Source organism: Giraffa tippelskirchi, chromosome 13 (genome assembly GCF_054371585.1).
Source record: "Giraffa tippelskirchi isolate mGirTip1 chromosome 13, T2T-mGirTip1v1.2.pri, whole genome shotgun sequence".
NCBI lineage: Eukaryota > Metazoa > Chordata > Mammalia > Artiodactyla > Giraffidae > Giraffa > Giraffa tippelskirchi.
In genome coordinates, this window is record NC_137287.1 from 9,660,568 (window position 1) to 9,680,350 (window position 19,783).

At 49.1% G+C, this 19,783-nt stretch overlaps 2 long non-coding RNA genes across 2 annotated transcripts in view; both read left to right on the top strand.

Annotated features, from left to right (window-relative positions):
• LOC145532589 (uncharacterized) overlaps nucleotides 1-19,783 on the top strand; it is a 571,872-nt gene that overhangs the window by 107,284 nt on the left and 444,805 nt on the right. The gene's annotated exons all lie outside the window — the stretch shown is intronic.
• Nucleotides 2,535-18,344, top strand: LOC145532607 (uncharacterized). The gene is made up of 3 exons (XR_014073425.1): nucleotides 2,535-2,950; nucleotides 3,051-3,269; nucleotides 17,704-18,344. It is a non-coding gene; the product is annotated as an uncharacterized LOC145532607 (long non-coding RNA).

A 19,783-nucleotide genomic window follows, 5' to 3' on the forward strand; every position in this document is an offset into this window, starting at 1 on the left:
TTCCAGGCTTTGCTGCTGGGGACAGAGAAACCAAGAGGTCCATCACCTCTGTTTACAAAGCCCATTTCCTCTCAAGTCAGATGGGAAAAGAGTGGGAATGGGGGGTTGGGTGGGAGGGAGGCTCAAGAGGGAGGGGATGTATGTATACTTATAGCTGATTCATGTTGTTGTATGGAAGAAAACAACACAATATTGTAAAGCAATTATCCTCCAATTAAAAATAAAATTAAAAAAAAAAGAGTGGGCCTGGGGATTTTGCCCAGTGACCAGCACATAAGTGGACCTTCAACCAGTGCTGAACCAGGGAACGCTGGAGCTTGACCCATCCTCTCGGGCCTCCTGTTTCTTTTAGGTTTCACTTGGCTCCAAACTTTGGGGTTTTTCCGGGTAAAGTGCCGCATGATTTGCTTTTCTTTCCTTTGCTTATTTTTTTAAGTTAAGGTGAATTAAAGATTCATGTTGTTTAGAGGAGTATTTTGAGAGAATTTCACAACATCCCCAGGAGATAATTGGTGTCTCCCTAGGGAATCACCAGGCGCAGGCTGGGAATGATGGTGTAAATCACTTGAGTGCCAACAGCAGTTTTAATTAAGTTTTTCCAGAATCAGATGCTTATTTCACTGAGAAGTGCAGGGCCTTGTTGACAAGTGACACATAACATTTCATTCTCCAGGGATTTTTTTTATCATCAGAAAATGTCCTGGTGGAGACCTGGTCTCTACATTAATTAACCAACCAGTCAATCAGGGGCTGGTTCTGGGCCCGTGGGGGATACAGAGAGGGCAACAATTGACCTGAGCCTCCAGAAGGGGCAGGAAGCAAGAGGCCTCCTGTGTGCTCAGTCCTAGGTCCTTGTACAAGTCTCCTCACTGGGGAGGGAGGCACCAGTATACCCATTTGGCAGAGGGGAAGACCAAGGCTCCAGAATCCTTAGTGATTAGAATGCTCTCACACAGCCTGTAAACAGGCAAAGCAAGCACCAACCCTGCATCTTCTCTCCTCCTGGGGTGGGGGTGGGGAGTATATTTTCCCGCTATCTCACTGTCACCCTGGGCTCCTCAAAAGGTTTCTGATCCAGTTGGGGATGGAAGAGCCCAATGAAGCAGAAACAAGCAGTTATGGCCCCTGATTATTGTTATTAGCTTGGATTGCCCGATTCAGGGACCTCCTTCCCCCAGGCTCCCCCGGCCCCACAGGGAAGGGACAAGCAAGCTGCAGGTTAAATCAGAAGGAAATGAGGGCAGGGGAGATGATATTTTGCTGTGATCTCTCTTTTGTAGATGGATGGCTGCAAAGGCACAGGGGAGGGAGGCTGGAGATGTGAGTTCTAGTCCCAAGACCTTGACTGGAACCCCTCCTCATCTCAGAGCTTCTGAAACAGGATACACCCCCAAGCTTCCTCTTCCTGGGAGAGACTGGAGTCTGCTCTTCGAGGAATTCACTTTAACCCGTTAGTATCACCGACCCCATCGGAAATGACACTGCGCAAGCCCAGCCTCCAGACATGATCGTGACCCCTGCTTGTGTGATGTCTCCCTCTGTTCTTAACCCCGTTTGCCGTTTGAATGGGGCCGTCCAGGAGACGCTGACACCTTGGCTCAGAGTCTTCGATGCTGGTTGGGCCTTCAGAGTGCTTGGGGCGTGGCTTAAAAATCACAGATGCGCATGGCCCCGGAGTTTGGGGCTGAGTTGCGTGGCCCACTATGCTCCGTTTTCTCCCTCCTGTAGAGTAGTACGTGGACTGTGGTGTCTAAATAGTCAGGAGATGCAGCGTCCTTGGGGCTTCCTCTTTCTTACATTAGCCCCAAACCAGGGTCCCTCACTGGGTGCCCTGATGGGAGAAAGCGCTCAGGGTCACAGGGAGAGGATGGAGGGCCCTTTGAACAAACTACTGGCTAGAGGGTCCATCCCCGTGTTTCCTCTGGGAGAACGGCTCCTCTCCCTTTCTCCATGGGTTTTGGTAGGATCACAGATGTGTCATTTTCCCCTCCATCAAGGCCCACCTAAACAGCAGTGGCGAACCCAAGCCTGTGCTGTGCTGTGCTTAGTTGCTCAGTCATGTCTTGACTCTTTGCGACCCCATGGACTGTAGCCTGCCAGGCTCCTCTGTCCATGGGGATTCTCCAGGCAAGAATACTGAAGTGGGTTGCCTAGACAGCCTCCAGGGGATCTTCCCAACCCAGGGATTGAACTCAGGTCTCCCTCATTGCGGGCGGATTCTTTACCATCTGAGCCACCAGAGAAGCCCAAGATACTGGAGTGGGTATCTCAGCGCCAGGGAAACGTCCCGACCCAGGAATTGAACTGGGGTCTCCTGCATTGCAGGCGGGTTCTCTACCGACTGAGCTACCAGGGAAGCGCAACCATAATATTCCATCTGTTCTTAGTAGTGATTGGCCCAGGAGATGGGGCAGGTCCCCAAGAAGAACCAATCAGAACCCCTCTCTCAGACAGAGCCAGACCACAGCTCTGTGTGTTTGGTTGGTTTTTCTTTTTGTTTGGTCATCATCTTGGTTGGCTGAACCGGAAAGGTTAGTCTACATAGTAGGAGAGAAAGCAGGCAACTGCGCGAGGCATGCAGACCTGAAAAATAAATAGATAATAGGGAGACGACAGATAGATGATGGAATTCCGGCTCCATTATTTGAGCCCGAGTCTTCTATCCATGCAGCCAGGGGCTGCTCTTCATGCTCTGGCCGTCTGCCCTGTGAAATGACGTGCCCTTTGGCTTCTGTCACCCGCCACAGGAAGAACCCTCCATTCACCCCAGCCCATCCACTCTCCTTACTTCCCTGGACCTCAGCCTCCTGACAGTAAGGGGTTTCTAGGGGTTTTCTGCTGGCCCTTCCCACAAAGACTGTCATGCCTTTCAACTGCTTACGCTGAAGAATTGCAGCTCAAGCCACCAAATGTTCTTAACAAAAGTGTTGATAACATAACAGCTTTCCAAGTAAATCCAGAGCCTTCTGTTTCCAAGGGATGGTTAGTTGGGGGGGGGGGCGTGTGTGCTGTTGGGGGAGAGGGAGGCAAATTACTTTTGTTCACCGCAGGACCTGTTCCGGGTTTGCCGGCCTCCCCAGGTGCTCTGCTGACTGGAGAATCTTCCAGCAGGGCCCGCTTCCAGGCGGGTGACCATCAGATTCAAATCACTTCTGCTCCCCAGCTCAGCACTGAGGCCCAGGTGCCTGCTGGATTCAGAATGCGGCCGCTCCTTCCTTCAAGAAATCTCTACTTAGCACAGCCAGGGCCCGTACTGTTGTCATTAGGAGGTATAAAACCCTAATTTATATTGCTGGGAGGGTAATTTATACACTAATGTAAATTTCTTTTACTGCTGATTTTTGAGCAACTGATGTGCAATTATTTCTAGCTCCCCTTCCAGTGCAATTCTAAAACGACGGCTGCTAATACCTTAATATTCTTTATGATTGCCAGAGATGATATTTTTCCCGGATCAAATGTATCCAGTGGGGTTTGACATAATTGGGTTAAAGATTTCTTTTTCTGAAGCTTGAAGACTTGTTAGGCTTATCTGAGCTGGGAGAGATGGTGGCAGAGGCTTTTGTTTGTGTCCTGCTATTCTCCCAGCCTGGTCCTTTGTCCTTTATGAAGCCACAGGTCCCTCCCGTGTGCCTACTGTGTGCTCAGTTCAGAAGGGAGTGTGCTTTACAGAAGGCGGCGTGAGAAGAAAAGAAGTTATATATTAGCAGCCCACTGCAGGATAAACCTGCTGGAGGGAGAAGGGTTTTGGTTAGGAACACACAAGGGCATGCCTGGCTGACCTCCCTGTAATGAGTCACTGTGCGTGGAACTTGATTGGTGGTGTTTCAGGCATCGCTGTCAGCTGGTGAACATGATAGTATGTTTAGAGGGGTCTGGCTGTGCCCAGAGGTGGGTTTTGTCTCTAAATGAAGAAATGATGGTGTTTTCACCATGTATCTCTCTCCTTGGCCCTGCCATGAGGAGCTGAGCATTGGACAGATTGAGATCAGAGACCACAGGCTTTTTTTTTTTTTTTTAATATTTATTTAATTTATTTGGCTGTGCTGTGTCTTAGTTGTGGCACACAAGATTTTCAGTTTTTGTGGCGTCATGCGGGGTCTTTAGCTGAGGCATGTGGGGTCTAGTTCCTGGGCCAGGGATCGAACCGGGGCCCCCTGAATTGGGAGCATGGAGTCTTAGCCACTGGACCACCAGGGAAGTCCCTCGACCACAGGCCTTTTAATGTCTGTCCTGAAGCTGTGCTCTGGCCTCTGTACCGTGCCATCCCCTTCCGGATAATTAACACCCATCCTAAGACCATGATTAGCACCAATCTTAACTACCACCTAGCAGAAGCATTTGCTTTTATCCTCCATTTTCCTTTCATGCCTAGTTGGGATCTCCCAGAAAATCCTCTTGGCCTTTTAAAAACTGAGACCATTTTGAGAATGTACTTAAATCCATTGTATCGTACACTTAGTTAAAATGGTAAATTTTACTTTATGGGTGTGGTGCAACGCATGTGCGCTCAGTAGTGTCCGACTCTTTGTGACCCTGTGGCGTTAGTCCCAGGCAGGAACAATCCACGCCAGGGTGTGGCTCCCTCCGCAGCCATTCCTGCTGAAACAGTGCAGCACCCTAGCGTCCTTGCCCCCATGTCCTCAGCCTGCCTTTTGCCTGTGGAAAAAACTTTAGCCAAAGAATGAGTTTAATCAGAGAAATGAGAAATGCAGAAACAAAGGAAAACAGTCAAAGGAGACCAAATGATAATACTGTAGTCATGAAGCATAGTCAAGGACCTTAATTTCCTTCTCAAGGGATATAGATAATACTCTGAGCCATATCCTGTGAGCTGTCTTATAGATACTAAAACCCCCACTAGGTGGGAAAAGTTAACTTCAAGATGATCAATCAGACTGTGTAGACACAGGCTGCCACAATTCTGAGAACTGGCCTCAAAGAAATGGAGACAAAACTGACCCTGGAACCGAAGAGTAGCGGTACCTAAAACAACCAAGATGACGTTGGTCAGACCACTGATGACCAACGTGAAGATGATTGTACAGTACAGTATTGTATTGTACAGTACAGAGCTGACTGTACTGTTTCTGCATGTGGCCCCCTCCCTCTGTCTATAAAAGCTCTTGCCCACTGCTTGTCCGGGGCAGCGGAGTTGATCTTTGGACAGGGGTCTGCCTTGTCCAGTTGCTGGCATTCAAAATAAAGCAAACTTTCCTTTCCCCCAACTTGGCCTCTTTATTGGCTTTTGAATGTCGAGCAGCCCGGACCCCACCTTTCAGTAACACTAAGTGTTAGTGTTAGTCACTCAGTTGTTTTTCGACCCCATGGATTGCAGCCCACCAGGCTCCTCTGTCCATGAGATTTTCCAGGCAAGGATACTGGAGTGGGTTGCCATTTCCTTCTCCAGGGGATCTTCCCAACCCAAGGATCGAACCCAGGTCTCCTGCACTGCAGGCAGATTCTTTACCGACTGAGCTACAAGGGAAGCCGTCAGTAACACTACCCTCTTCTTTTGCACTTACAGGTCCCAGTTTTGTTCCACATTTAGGCAGGCAGTGATGTGTCCAGGGAAGGTAAACCTGCCCCCGACCCAGAGAACGAGCCTCAAGTTCCCTAGATCAGGCAAACACACATCTGAGAATTTGTGTTTTGAACTCAGTCTCTCTCCAGAGTCTGTGCTCTTCTATGATACTTCCTAATCAAACTACTGAATGAATGATCTCATTTCATGCTTTCTCATCTCAGGCTTCAGGAAGGAGTCTTAAGTGATGCCAAAATAAGTTACACACCTCTTAAAATCAGGCAGATGATCTTTTCATGCAGCCCAAAATTCATCACACCTCCGTGGAATGTTCCATGGCAGTCCCAGGGCTCAGCAGAAGAGGTGGGGGTGTGTCTGCATGTGTGTGGACATGGGTTGAGATAAGGAAGGGATGGTTTTAGTACCTGTGGGTGAGACTGGTCTCACCACCTCTATCCCCATCATCCTGCCATTGTAAACACAACTCATCTCTGTCACCTTCCCCTCCAGACCTTTGTCATGACAAGCCCAAGTTCATGGTCTCCTGCAGGCAGTCACTCAGAAAGCTAGAAGCCCTTCCTGGATCACTTTCCTGACTTCATATGGAGAGCAGATGTTTTCAAAGGGAGTACTTTTATGGACTCCCCTGGTGACTCAGATGGTAAAGACTCTGCTTGCAGTGTGGGAGACCTGGGTTCAATCCCTGGGTTGGGACGATTCCCTGGAAGAGGGCATGGCAACCCACTCCAGTGTTCTTGCCTGGAGAATCCCCATAGACAGAGGAAGCTGGCGGGCTACAGTCCATGGGGTTGCAAAGAGTTGGACATGACTGACCGCCTGACACACACACTTTTTGTGTTATCAGCGGTGGCCCCAGACCCCATCAGACAGTGTGTGAGTCAGTGTGGAGGGTCAAGGCCCCTTCTATGGTGTAGACAAAGGTGCTGTGAGTAGGAAGAACCCAGAGACATCCTGAGACATTGCAGGGCTGTGTCACCATAATTCAGCTCTGCTTAGCTCTGTGACTTTGGACAGATTTCTTTAACTCTGTGAGCCTCATTTACAAGGTAGAATTGTTCTTACCACACAGAATTAACAAAGTTAATATCTACTGATACAAATGACCTAGCACAGCTACTGATTCATGGCACGTGCACCCCAAGCAGTGGTTCCCTTTCTTTTCACATGGGGGACATTTGAGTGACAGAGGTAGAGGGAGTGGCAGGGCACACAAGTAGACTACATTTCCCAGCCTCCCTTACAGGTAGGTGGGGCCATGTGACTGAGTTCCCACCAACATCAGTTCAGTTCAGTTGCTCAGTCATGTCCGATTCTTTGCGACCCGATGGGCTGCAGCACGCCAGGCTTCCCTGTCCATCACCAACTCCCAGAGCTTACTCAAACTCATGGCCATTGAGTCAGTGATGCCACCCAACCAAGGGGATGTCGTCCCCTTCTCCTTCTGTCCTCAATCTTTCCCAATGTCAGGGTCTTTTCCAATGAGTCGGTTCTTTCCATCAGGTGGCCAAAGTATTGGAGCTCCAGCTTCAGCATCAGTCCTTCCAATGAATATTCAGGACTGATCTCCTTTAGGATGGACTGGTTGGATCTCCTTGCTGTCCAGGGGACTCTCAAGAGTCTTGTCCAACACCACAGTTCAAAAGCAATTCTTTGGGCACCAATTCTTTGGTGCTCAGTTTCCTTTATAGTCCAACTCTCACATCCATACATGACCACTGGAAAAACCATAGCTTTGACTAGACGGACCTTTGTTGGCAAAGTAATGTCTCTGCTTTTTAGTATGATGTCTAGGTTGGTCATAGCTTTTCTTCCAAAGAGCAAGCAGTCTTTTAATTTCATGGCTGCAGTCACCATCTGCAGTGATTTTGGAGCCCAAGAAAATAGTCTGTCACTGTTTCCATTGCTTCTCCATCTATTTGCCATGGAGTGATGGGGCTGGATACCATGATCTTCATTTTTTGAATGCTGAGTTTTAAGCCAGCTTTTTCACTCTCCTCTTTCACTTTCATCAAGAGGCTCTTCAGTTCCTCTTCGCTTTCTGCCATAATGGTGGTGTCATCTGCAAGGTTATTGATATTTCTCCTGGCAATCTTGATTCCAGCTTGTGGTTCAGCCAGCCCAGCATTTTGCATGATGTACTCTGCATATAAGTTAAATAAGCAGGGTGACAATGTACAGCCTTGATGTACTCCTTTCCCAATTTGGAACCAGTCTCTTGTTCCATGTCTGTTTCTAACTTTTATTTCTTGACCTGCATACAGACTTCTCAGGAGGCAGGTCAGGTGGTCTGGGCCCACCAACACAATGGGAAACAATTAATGCAGGTTGTGTCTCTAAGTGGCCCATAAGGTCCTTTCTCCTAATCCTCCACTTCTGCTTTCATTCTATTGGCAAGAATTTTTTCAACATGGCCATAACCTACCAAAGAAAGGACCACAGATTTTGGTGGATGGCTAGCAATCTTTATCATATAATCTTAAAAAAAAAAAAAAAGCACGACCTTGTCTTGTTCTTCTCCCACCCTGATGTTAGGAGGCAGATGTAATGGCAGGAGCTGAAGCAGCCATTTTGGATCCAGATTGGGATGGTTATGTTGAGGATGGCAGCGCTGCCCTCCTAGTCCTGGGATGACTTCTCTGGATTATTAAGTAAGAAATGTGATTCAGTGTTTTTGAGGCCATTGTGTTTTGGGGTTTATTTTGTTACAGCAGCTCAGACTGTCCCTTAACAGATATATTCCTGCTACTGATAAACTCGTTAGCTGGCAGAAGATCCAGTCTTTAACTCATGTATACATTATTTTGGTCTCCTTACTCAGGACAATCTTCTGAAATAGAAGAGTTGTAAACTTTAAGGTAGTTCGTCTCATGCATGGTCCTTATCACAATTTTCCTGGAGAGCCCAGCAACTCATTATTCAATAGCATTCCTGGTTTCCTACCCTGGTATCATGTAGATAAAGCATCAAACTTGATACGCAATAAAGCTCTCTAACTCTGATCATGAAAACAAGAACTCTTGAAGTAACAGAGCAATAGGCTGAAAGAAACTACAGAACAAGTCCTACATACTTAAAGTGGCCGAAGAAATAAAGAGAGCACAGAAACCATAAGGAAAGAATAGTACACCAGCTTTTTCTTTTTTAAAAATTTTTTTCATTCGCCACCCACACCTGGTATTGATCCAATACAATTCAAAACCCCAAATAACTCATACAAAGCCCTCATGAGCTTCAGAAAATGCCAGACATGTGTATATAGTTAGCTTTTGCGATTCTCTGAAGAAGGAAAACGAGCTTAAATATTTTAATTGGACTCGCATGTCTCATGTGGCCCTTGAACATGCGCTATCAGAATGCTGCTTGATTTAATGCCCACATCAGGGATGTAGTTCAGTTTCCAGAATAAACGGTTCTTTTTTAGCCAAGAAATATATCTATTGGTTCTTGCAGAATTCCTTCACCCCCCACCCCGTGATTCCACTTAAGCTAAAATCCTTGAGAATTAGAGATGGATGCAGCTCCGTGGACTCATGGAGGTGGATGGAACCTCAGATCATACGCTCTGCCACTTTACAGATGAATGATTGGCCCAGGGAGGCAGAGGGACCTGCCCTGGAAGCAGCTGGTAAGGGTGAGCAGTGGGATTAGCGCATGTGCTTTGGTTTCCTCAGTCTGTTGGAAAAGAATCTGCCTTTTGTGTTTATGAACTTGTGTTTATTTTTTACTCTGCTCTTGCCTAAAGAGGTCTGAGCACAAAGGCAGACCATAACTAAGTGGTTGAGAGGCGCATATTACTTCCATCTGGTGGAGTGGTTCTTTGGAATTTACTCTTTGTTTTAATTTTGGTTGTGATGAAAATCTGCCCCACTTTCAGCCCTGTTGAACTCTACCCTGTTCCTGGTCCCCTCCTGGCGCCTGCCGTGATGGGGGGATGAATGCTATGTGGCAGGACCCAGGGACTGGGTTTACTGCATGTCGGCTGGATGGGGGTGTAGCAACCATTTACATTTGAGTTAGAATTTTGGTTCTCATGCTTCATGCCAGAGGGGAATTGCATTTTATTTTATTCTTTATTTTAAAAAACAGTTTATTTTTATTTTTTGGCCTCGCCACACGGCTTGTGGGATCTTAGTTCCCCAACTAGAGATTGAACCCAGGCCTTTGGCAGTGAAAGCTTGGAGTTCTAACCCCTGAGTCACCAGGGAATTCCTAGGCTTTGCATTTTAGTCTAGGTTGCTCCAGCTAGAGTAAAGGGTTCATTTCTTGGTAGCAAGCTTTGGGGAATCACAAAGCTGATTGATGGTGGGTGGGGCATCTGGGAGCTCTGCAGGGCTCCCCTAAGTCTTTCTTCTTCTTTTTTTAGCATTTCTAATTTATTTGTTTATTTATTTCTGTGTTTTGGCTACACTGCAAAGCCTGTGGGATAATTCTTCCACTGGGGATCAAAGCCGGGTCTCTGCAGTGAAAGGGCTGAATCATAACCTCTAGCCCCCCGGGGAACTCCCTTCCCTAATCTTAGGTCAGTGTCCCCTATGCCAGCCTGTGAATAAGGCCACGGGAAGAGCTTTCCCATACGACCCTGGGAAGATCAGGGTAGAGGACAGCAGACACCTCAAGGGTCACGAGCCTCCCTGAGTGGTCAGGCCATCTGCTTTCCTGCATCTTGAATCTCCGGGGAAAGCAGTTACCTCTTTTCTGTTCCAGACCACCAGCTCAGCCCAGTCCCGTTGGCCTCCTTGCAAATCTGTGTCTCTGGCTGCAGATAGAAACTGGAGTGAAGGGGGGTTGCTGGTTCCGGACAGCCCACCTAACAGATAGAAAAGCTTGTCATGTGACCACGATTGCTAGCCAGCTACTGCATCTCTTTATGCCTGGGGTTACGTTGTCTTCTGAGGATGATGACGCTTCTCTGTCAGTCTTGGTGGGACAAAATCTGACTGAGGACTCTCTTTCTTTTCTCCCCCCTCTTTTTTTTTTTTAATTTATTTGGCTGCATCGGGTCTTAGTTGCAGCATGTGGGATCTTCGTTGAGACATGTGGGATGTTTCCTTGTGACGCACAGACTCTCTAGCTGTGGCACGTGGGCTCAGAAGTTGCAGCGTGTGGGGCTACTCGCCCACGGCACATGGGATCTTAGTTCCCAGTGCTCAGTCACCCAGTCGTGTCCGACTCTTTGCAACCCCGCTATAGCCCTCTGTACTGGGATTTCCCAGACAGGAATACTGCAGTGGGTTGCCATTCCCTCCTCCTTAGTTCCCAGACCCGGGATCAAACCCACATCCCCTGCATTGCAAGGTGGATTCTTAACCACTGGACCCCCAGGAAAGTCCCATGAGGGCTCTCTTTCTTAGCTAACCTTGTGTGTCCCCCATACATCTGGTGGAAAGAGAAATTCTTCGAAACAGTTATTGGTTTTCACCTAGACAAGATGGTCTTCATGTTGGATTAAACTGGGCCTCCTTCTCCTCAGTGCATCCTATCAAACTTGTTGTCTTGGTCAAGCCAGCCCAAGGGGACCTCACCCACAGCTCTGTGCCCGCTCAGTTGATCCTGTACTTCTAGAAGGCAAACAGAGGGGGCCACTGGCTGTAGGCTGCTCCCCCGAGAGCATTTCTGGGGGCTCTGGAGAGAGTCTGAGGCACCTTGAGTCTCAGCCAGTATGAGCCGACTGCACTGTTCTCAGCTTCATTTTTTCTTAATTAGCTCTAATTACTCTGTCATCATAAATGTACTGACATCGAAAGCCTTCAAGTTCCTTTTAGCAGCTGGCAGTAATCGGCCTCATTAATCTTGCCGATTCCCATCTTTTGAAGATCACTGGTTTGCTTTAGAAAGGATGCTCTGATCAGCGCTGTTTCTCACCTCTCCATCGCATGTCCCACTCCTGCAGGGAAAATGTGGCCAAGTGCCTGGGCGCTGGGCAACACCTCTCTGACCTTCGGTGCCCATTACCTGTTCTGAGGTCTGGGGTGGGGGCAGGTGCTTCTTCTGAGGAGCTGCTGGGAGGCCTTGCCTGGAGTTACAGAACCTGAAGACAGGGCACAGGGTGTCACAGGGTCTGCCTGTGCACCTTGGCTCTCCCCAGCCTTGATAGAGAGAGTCAAGGCTTCTCCAGGCACCATCCCTAAAATATTGATATTTAACATTGGGTGTTCTCTCCACTCTGCTCCTCCATCACTGGGGAGTTTTGCAACTGGGATTTCAAGCTGTCCAACAGGTGTGTGCAATGCTAAGTCACTTCAGTCGTATCTGACTCTCTGCGACACTATGGACTGTAGCCCACCAAGCTCCTCTGTCCATGGGATTCTCCAGGCAAGAATACTGGAGTGGGTTGCCATGCCCTCCTCCAGGGGATCTTTCTGACCCAGGGATTGAACCCACATCTCTTACATCTCCTGCATTAGCAGACAGGTTCTTTACCATTAGCGTCACCTGGGAGCCCAAGCTGTCCAGTATCCCCCTCCTAATAGGGCTCCAAGGACTTGACCAAATGTCAGTCTTATCCTCCTCTCTACTGGGTCTTTGGTAATGGGGACAGCAGGGGCATCTATGCAATTCAGGAGCAGAGGTAGCAAGTTCTGGAGTCAGAATGACTTGAGTATTTGCTGAGGGTAGACTAAGGCAGTATAGAGAAGGCGAGAGATCGGTGTATAAACGAGACAGCTAAGGTCAAGGCTGGAGATGCTATTATTATCACGGTGCCTCGATTTCCTTGTCAATAAAATGGGGATAATTATCTCAAAACCTCCTAAGACTTTGAGATAATTAAATGAGGAAATGCACCTAAAACACCCAGCCCCTCCTGGGTGTGTGGCTGCTGCTGCTACTGCTAAGTCGCTTCAGTCGTGTCTGACTCTGTGCGACCCCATAGATGGCAGCCCACCAGGTTCCGCCATCCCTGGGATTCTCCAGGCAAGAATACTGGAGTGGGTTGCCATTTCCTTCTCCAGTGCATGAATGGGAAAAGTGAAAGTGAAGTCACTCAGTCGTGTCCGACTCTTAGCGACCCCAGGGACTGCAGCCTACCAGGCTCCTCCGTCCATGGGATTTTCCAGGCAAGAGTACTGGAGTGGGGTGCCATTGCCTTCTCCGGGTGTGTGGCAGACCTGTCTTTTCTTTTTTGTTGTTGTTGAAAAAGAAGGATTCATTTGTTCATTGAACATTTCCTGCCTGGCTGAACAGAGCAGGCAGATCCGCCCTGTCCATCAATAACACAGCAGGTGTCCCAGCTGGGGAGAGGTGCCAAGCCTGGTAGCCAGGATTTCTGCTCAGCAGCGTGCTGTGCCCCCAGGGGAGCAGGAAAGAAGGGAAACCTTGCTTTCTGCTCTTCTTTGATTGGGACCAAAAGTAAACATGCCTCTTAAACAAGTCAAGGCAGGTGATGGACCAGTATCCAACTGAAAGCTTCAGGCCAAGACTTGGAGAGAGAGAGAGCATCAGAGTGATCCAGGATGAGGCGGAAGTGCACGCTGAGAGTGGGGCTAGGGAGATTGATGGCAAAGGAAGGGCTGACTGGATGGACGGAAGGGGTGGGGGGGTCCCTGGCTGAGTTTGGCAGTGGGGGAGGGGCAGGAGAGAGGCGTGGTGGGGGGTGACTTGAGGGGCTCCACCACACAGGGAGGGTTTTTTTTTTTATCACAATAGTAAAAGATGTTTATTACTTTTCACAATCAATAGCCAGGCAAAAAACAAAAGATAATTACAATTGCAAACCATAATGGGAACATTATTAATGTAACAATATAAAATAATTACATACAGTTTGGGGGGTCAAGCAGAGTGATGTGTTAAGTGGAAGAGCGTACATGCATGTTTTCATCCACCCAGCCAGTCTATGTCTTTCCTTTGGTGCATTTAATTCATTTACATTAAAGGTAACGATTGATATGTTTGGTTCTATTACCATTTTCTTAATTGTTTTGGGTTTATTTTCTGTAGGTCTTTTCCTTCTCCTGTGTTTCCTGCTTCGAGTCATTCCTTCAGCATTTGTTGTAAAGCTGGTCTGGTGGTGCTGAATTTTCTTAACTTCTGCTTGTCTAGAGAGCTTTTGATTGCTCCATCAAATCTGAATGAGAGTCTTGCTGGGTAGAGTGTTCTTGGTTGTAAGTTCTAGGGACAGGGTTTTGCGCTGAGCTCACATCCTTTTAAACATGAGAAAGGAGACGGGGCAGGGGAAGTGCAGACCTGTCTTTTCTGCCTGCTCAGCTGGACCACGAGAACTTGAAGCAGGGGGCTCAGGAAATGCTCTTTGGGCCCATCCTTGGGCTAGCCTCTCTTAGCTCCTGCCCCTGGACTGAGCCTTACAAGAGACAGTCCTTGCTGGGATGGACAAGGTATCTCTTCCAGGTGGCCAGACAGGGTCTTTCCAGGTAAGCAGATGCCATTTTGCCCCTATCCGACCTCCCTGCTTTGTTAACAAGATGCTCATCCATCAGCAGATGAAGATTCTGTCTGCTCTGAGAAGAAAAACTCTGGGTTGGGAGTGGGGTGGGGGCAAAGAGGTGTTGCTTCCAGGGCTTGCCCCTTGGAATGGCCTCCCTCTGAGGCCTCCTGCCCCCCTCCTGCCTTCAGCAGCTCAGCCCTGCAGCTGACAGAACTGATTACTGGCCTGTGAGTGATAATATAATTCACTTCCCCTCAAGGAGAGATGCTATCAGAGAGGCTTTTTTAAGAGGAAAAAATATATAATATACTGGTTGAAAAGGGCTATCTTTCTTCCTGGAAGAACAGTTATTAATCTCTTCCTAGTACATTTTCATATCATTTTGGACATTTATTTCCAGGCGGTGATATTATAAAACCAGGTGTTTGTGTCAGTTCTGATGCTGTGGAACACGCTGGAACATGAAAGGGCGTAATTACCGCGGTGGCCATTGGAATTGCTAACGAGATCCTGACATTTTCAAATCGGACCCATTTCTCAGTGATCCAGAAGTGAGCCCTGCAGCTGTGTGGGCTGCATGTCAATGAGGCAGCTCCCAGCTCAGGGGGAGAGGCTGGAGGAAGGGATGTGGTGGGGGTCTGTATATCCTTCAAGTTGCACCCCGGGAAGGGAGCTGAACAGTGTGAATAGGGGAAGGAACTGGCCGTCTGTCTCAGCGCTGCCTTCTCCACCCGAAAAGAGAGGAGGTTGGCCTTGGGCTTTGGGGCCTTTATTTTCTGATTTAGGGTTGTCAGTCCAACAAATCTTCATTGAAGACTTACTCTGGGTCTGGTGCTGGGGAGAGAACAATGAACAAGATGGGGTGTTCATTCTCCCTGAAACTGGAGCCAGCACTCCCCACCCTGGGCAACCATCCTTTCTCTCGCTCTTTTCTTTAAGTGCTGGGAGCTTCAGGGCATCTGGAATTTGTTAGAGATGCGAATTCTTGGGCTCTACCCACAGACCTACTGAGTCAGGAACTCTGGGGGTGGCGGTGGGGGCGGCGTTCTGAGCTTCAACAGTCCTCCAGGTTGTGTGTGCATGTGAGTGCTAAGTCGTGCGTGGCTAAGTTGCTTCAGTTGTGTCCTACTCTTTGCTGCCTTATGGAGCCCTCGAGGCTCTTCTGTCCATGAAATTCTCCAGGCTAGAGGTCTCCAGGACAGGGGTCCCTAACCTCTGGGATCTAATGACTGATGATTTGAGGTGGAGCTGATGCCATAATAGAAATAAAGTGCACAGTACATGTCACGCGCTTGAATCATCCTGAAGCCATCCCCTCTGTCCCTGTCCATGAAAAGATTGTCTTCCACGAAACCGATCCCTGGTGCCCAAAGGGCTGTGGACTGCTGGTCCAGGCGATACTGATGTACCTGTATAATTTGAGAACCGTGTCTTCTATCTTCCTGTTCTGTCTTGGAGCTTTCAGGTGTTCAAGTGCAGATCCTGAAGCTGGCTTTCTGTGTGGACGGACGCAGAGGCAGCTGCAGCTGAAATGCCTGGGTCCCCTAAGCTGTGTTCCTGTCCCATTCCTCCATCTGTCCCCCACCCCTGAAAGTCAGGATGCTTGAAGCCTCATTGGCCTCTGTGAAGCCAGGTAGAGCAGGAGTATATGGAAGCCTGAGTGAGTGATGGTTGTCAGCTAGGCACCCCTAGAATGAGTGGCTAGGGGTAGGGTAGGGGGATGATTGGATTAGGGGTTTAGGGAACCAGAAGCAAACCTGAGGGAGGGGTCTGAGAAAGGGCAGATGCTTTGCAGCAAGGTCACGTGGATGTTCCTTCTGCATCTTCAGAGCTTGATCATCCTTCTGGATACTCTTGAAAAATGGCACTAAACCTTTGAGAAGCTGTAGGGAAAGAGCAGATTAGCCAAGATGGTGGTGGTCAGGCTCTCTCACCCCCATGGCCTCTCGCTCTTGCCCCACGTTTTGTAATACATGGCTATGGAACAGCTAAGATCATTTGTAGCTGTGCACGCACAATGCCCTACATAAGCACCACCTGAGAAGCCCCTGAGGCTGCCTTATGGCCATGTGTCTGCTGAGTCAACCACGAGAGTGAAGCAGGTCTGCCTTGCTGTTGTAAATAGAGCCTGTGTGCAATTCCTATGGCTTCTTACATCTTCTTCCAGCTTCTCCGCTCGAGCCTTGTCTCCCCTGGGTTCAGCGAACAGTGAGATACAGTAAGACAGAAGCAACCTTGGCAGTCATGCTGGGCTCCCCTCTCTCCTGCACCCCATCCTTGTCAGTAATCAGTGGCTTTTGAGAGAACTTCTCACCTCCACTCTTTTCCTGTACCCTTTAAGGCCAGTGACCAAAGAAAAAAGAATGGCTTTGAGAAGAGGAATCTAAATGATCCCAGGTGATTGGATCCCAGGAAAACAGCCCAGGACAGATAACACAGGGTCCCAAAGGGACCCAACAACACTGGTTATCACACCCCTTATTAGTAGGTGAGGAATCGCTTCCCCCCCCCCACCAAATTACCCTGCTGGTAAATAAGAGGGTCAGGGTCAGATACCATGGACCTGTCCCTGATGCCAGGCTGTCACTCTGACCTACAGGGAGTGAGCACCTTCTGATAAGCCTTGCTCTGGGATGGTGGCAGTGGATAGGGAGGGGGAAGAACTTCAGAGAGGCCTGGCCTTGGCTGACATGGTCAAGTTGGCATCACCTTGGAGATGCATGAGAAAGAGTAGGTCTGTTTGGAAAGTGATCTCTAGAAAATTCAAAGACAAGGGGATATCACAAGGAAGACTCCTCCTGGTGTGGGCCATTGCCAAGGCAATTCCTAGGTGCAGGGTGAGGTGGTAAGAGGTCCTGGGCTCTGACACTGGTGGCTCAGGGAGGCGACCAATGAGGACAGGTCAGCCCAGGCCTTTGTAACACCTTTGCCCTGGGAGACAAGGTGGAAAGAGCCATAGTGGAGATCACCCAGGAGCTGAGACTATTTCCCACGGGTCAGAGATTCTTAGGTGAATGCCCTGGTCTGTTCCTCCCTCGTTTCCTGTCTCTGTCCCTCTCTCCCACCTTTGCTTCGGTCTGTCTCTTTACTTCTGTCTCTTTCTCCCCTCTTCTGTCAATCCATCCATCCATCCACTTACTCACCCATCCATTTACTCATCCAATTATCCCTGCATTCATCCATCACAACATCCATCCATCCATCCATCCATCCTCCCACCTATCCCCCGTCTGTCCGTCCACCCATCCATCCATCCACCCATCCATCCATCAATCCATCCATTCACTCACCCATTCATCCACCCATCCATACACCCATCTTTTCTGTGCACTCATCCCTGGCCCTTACAGAAGGTTGACACAAGCCTCACTGGGATCTGAGTTTTGCCAACGTTAGCTTTGGTGAAAGCCATTGTCAAAGCCTCAAAGCCAACTTCCTGAGTCACCGTCTTAGTCTTCTCATCTGTAAGATGCCCCCTGATGGTCCCTGCAAGCTTAAAGGTCCTATGAGTCTATAAGTCTTTGACTTGAAGCCAGGAAACTTCCTGGATCATGGTCCCAGAGGAGCTTTGAGGGTTTCTTTCCGGCTTTCCAGCTTGCTTGGAAGCCACAGATTGGCCTTGGGGGCAGAAGGAGAGGCAGGAGCCAAGGGGCTGCCTTGTGTGAGTGAGCAATTTGACCGAGGATGATTTGCAAGGGCAGAGCTGAGTGCAACCGGGCTTGGGTTTCCCGGGGCTGCTGGCTAACTCGCTGACATCTGCTTTTTTTCACTCCAGTGAGACTGACTCGCTCCAGAGTCCCCCGCAGACTGTTTTCAGCTGTGCTGGGAAGTGTGGCGGCCGGCTGTGTTTCATCTCAGAGCCCTCCATGAGACAGCAGAGCACATGTTAACTGCTTGAGCTAAGAGGCCAGTGGGTTCTACAGGAGGGCCCCAAATCCCACATGATCACTTCTGAGCAGACAGACTTTTATTCCCTGAGGTGTTACCCTCACTTCAAAGAGATGTCTGCCCTAGATCTGAAGCTGGGCTGCCTGGCTTGGCTCCCCGCCTTGGGGAAGAAACCGCATTACTCCTGAGTCTTTATTTTTACAGAGTAGCTTGGCACAGGAGAAAAATCGCCAGCCGGGAATCGGGACACGTGAATTGGAAACAGGAAATCTATTGCTTCTTGGCTGAGTGGTCTTGGATCAGTCATTTGATTCCCCAGGACCTCAGTTTCTTCCTTTGTAACTTTTGAGGATCATCTCTTTTCAAGATCTGATGCTCGTTGCGTGTATAATGCATGCAGTTGAGAGCCTGGCATGGTATCAGGCACCAAGTTTTTTACACCTCATTTCCAAGATTATTTTTACAGACTCCGTAAGGAGAGCAAGGTCAGATGAGAAGTTAGTTTTAAAAATAAAGCCAAAGGGAAGATAAGGGAGTTTACCGACTGTTACCTCTCAGCTGAGGCTTGGACTGAGGCAGCGTCCCCTGCCCGAGAGAGTCCACGTGCAGACCCCGGTACCTTGAACACCTGAGTGCCTTGAACACCTGATGCTGAGTCAGGAGGATCTGATGGAAGTCCCACTAGTACATTCAGTGTCAGAAACAAGGCTGCTGACTGTGATGTGGGATCACTGACCGGTAGGTTGTTTTGTTGTTTAGTTGCTAAGTTTTTTCTGACTCTTTTGCGACCCCATGGACTGTAGCCCCCCAGGCTCCTCTGTCCATGGGATTTCCCAGGCAAGAATACTGGAGTGAGTTGCCATTTCCTTCTCCAGGGGATCTTCCCAACCCAGGGATCAAACCTGCGTCTCCTGCATTGGCAGGGTGGGTTCTTTACCACTGAGCCACCAGAGAAGCCCCCTGTACAGTAGGAATGAAGTCCAAAAGGAGAGTTGGAGAGAAGGTCAGCCGGGGGATCTGACTGGAGTGCTCAGGGAGAGAACCCTTCAGAAGGGGCTGGTAATGCCCAAGCAGGGGGTTCCCATGCTCTGTAAGGACAAGGTATCTGGGTGGATCAACTCCCTGTGTGTCCCCACATCCCACGAGAGCAGAGACATCTCTGGGAGGAGCCAAGGGCTCTGGGAGCACAGCCCATGTGTTGGAGCAGGAGGATGAGAAGAAAAAAGAAAGGGCAGGGGCTGGAGGTGGTGGCTGGGATTTCTGGGAGTTGGCAGGGTGACGTGTGAAGGCCGAGGAGAGTTGTTCAGGACTGAGTCCATGGGTGGAGAACCTGCCTCGATCCACTCCCTTTGGGAGAGGCCTAAGGAGCATGGGTCTCGGAGCACGCATCCCCACGACTTTGAGAGGCAAAGAGGCGACCACTGATACCCACTAGTGGTGCAGGGAAATCACCCTGTGCGACTTCCTCCTGGGCTGTTTTGGACCTTGACAGGCTGTCCCTTTGTGCTTTTCTCTGTGGGGTAGCCGGGGAAAGCTGAACTGACTCTGTCAGGATGTTTTAGGCTTGCTGGCTGTAAAATGATGGTGTTATGGGGTATTGGGAAGGAGAACCCATCCACTGTTTGCTGATGTGTGCAGCTTTCGGAGGTCAAAGCTGGACACCTAACTCAGCCAGGTGCAGGATCACACACCTCTGCCTCTGCCAGGAAACAGTGGCTCCTGGAGACCCGGGTCATCCCTGGCTTTCCTTATTTCATAGGGAAATCATATATATTGAAAGCAGGTCTTTTGGGTCAGACTTGAGGATGCCAAGTAAGGCTTCCTAGAGTTTTTGAGGAGGGGGGACCTCCCTAGACTGGACATTTCTGTAAGAAATGAGCTCCAGGCTGAATTTGGCATCATTCAAACCCCACAGTGTCAGTGTGTTAATGGTACAGACTGGGACCCAGGAGCTCATGGTGAGAAAG